The sequence below is a fragment of the Microtus ochrogaster genome, chromosome 1 (genome assembly GCF_000317375.1).
Source record: "Microtus ochrogaster isolate Prairie Vole_2 chromosome 1, MicOch1.0, whole genome shotgun sequence".
In the NCBI taxonomy this organism is placed as follows: Eukaryota; Metazoa; Chordata; class Mammalia; order Rodentia; family Cricetidae; genus Microtus; species Microtus ochrogaster.
In genome coordinates this window covers 108,376,752-108,378,843 of record NC_022009.1, presented here as the reverse complement: position 1 = coordinate 108,378,843, position 2,092 = coordinate 108,376,752, and positions in this window count along the sequence as shown.

The following is a 2,092-nucleotide window of genomic DNA, read 5'->3' as shown; positions in this document are numbered from 1 at the left end:
TGGTTCAGGAATTTCCAAGACACTATATGTAGTTTTGTATGTTAAATATTGTATATATCTGTATACATAGTCATTATAGCATTTAAGATTTCTTTAATATGAAAATTGAATAAAATGATTTAACTGCACTCCACAACAAATAGTTGAAAACTGTCAATGATCAGCCAAGTTAACAATACAAGAAAGGTACACATAACATTCAAGTTTATGACGTGTAATAAAAATAAATAGTGCAAGTGTTCAAAAAGGAAATAAACATGGAACTGTAATCACAAATATGATAAGACTATATGGTACACTAACAAAATGGCATTCACTATAAATGAACAGTGCAAGTATATAAGAGTATATGGTACACTACTTCAGAAATGAATTCTTAAAATATCATAGACTATCAAAAGACAGAATCATAGGAACTCAAGGACTAGACAGAGACATGTTGTAAGATTATTGCTAACCAGAAGGCAGGAAAGAATAAACACACTCTTACCAGTCTTCATGCTAGAATTAAAAAAGGAATAAGAAGAAATGCCACAATAACTTCACTGATAAAAATCAAACTAAAACTCAAAATACTACATAGTGTGGAAAAAGAAAATAAAGCAAAAGAAAAGAGGATTGTAGAAATAGTTCAGAAAGAATGAATGACTAATTAAATGCCCCAATTCATTTCCTTTATAAGAGTTTTTATGGTCATTGTGTCTTTTCACAGCAATAGAATCCTAACTAAGACAGCACGTCAGATGTTTGTTACTCAGGCTAAGTGTCATTGACTGACTTACGAATCTTTTGCTCCACAAAATAAATTCACTACAGAGAGGGCTAAAGAAGACATGCATGATTTTTTTCTACATACTAAATTTCTCTCAGAAAGAGCTAGCAGTGACAACTGTAAGCAGCAAGCCAGGTAACCACATTCTCCTACAGCGATACACCTTGCTCCAATTGGGAATCATATGGGTTGCTTTTTACTGTTTTTATTTTAATCACCCAGTCTCATGAACTGTATCAACAAGCTGTAAGTCTATGACTAAGTCCAAGAGTACTGCCCAGACTTCTGTAATTAAAGAGACTATTCCGTTCTTCCTTCCCTGAAGTTGATACCTGTAAAAAGCTTCACCTGACAGTACTGTAAAACACACACTCTGCATCCTTGCTCTTTCTCCTCTGCTAGCTTCTTCCCTGTTGCTGTTTACACAGGGATTAAACCTGGAGGCTGAGCATGCTAAGAAACTTTCCAACCTCTACTTTCTTTCTATTAAATTATTCAGTATTCATAAGGCTGATAAAGTTCAGAACTTACTGTTTGTTCTTATAGAACTTACCAAATCCATGAATACGTTTCCTGTCGTTATTTCGAGTATCAGTTTCCAAGGCTCTTCAATATCACCTGGAAGAGGGGTATAAACATAATAAGCTACAAAGACCACAGAGATGAGAAGCAAAATGGTTCTCCCCATGTTTCTCCCTGCTCATTCTACTTTGGAAGTTCAGCAAATAAAACTTTTCAAATATTTGGAGATTGAATTTAAACCTGCTGTAAAGCGTTATCTAATTTATTAAGGACAAATTCTACTGCATGACTAGTTCTTGCATAAGCACTCCAAAATACATTTTTCTTATCATAATCCCTACGTAAAAAATTTTCAAAACCGAATTTCTCTCTCCAAGTTGCTTCCATTCTACGAGCCAGATCCTGTTTCTATGCCAGTGTGTAATGAAACGTTATCACCATGAACATAATGCCTTCACTCTCTGTTCTGTGTATAAAGGGCATTGAAACAAACAGGAAACCTAGTGTGTGCATCAACTGTAAACTAAGAGAAGACAAAGGGCACCTTTAAAGCAATGCAAACTTTGAAAAGGAAGTTTCTTCCGCTTTATTCCCTCTGTGCCTTACTATGTCCCCTGCTGAGAAACTACAGCAGTTTTTTTTTTTAATGAGTATTCAATTGCACTGCTTTGGATATTTCTTTTTATTTGTGTTATTTCTCTTATTTTGAGATTATGTTAAATTACATCATTTTCCCTCCCTGTTTACAGCTCAGTTGATTCCAGTCTAGACAATTCACTCGTAAAACCTGTTTCTCTT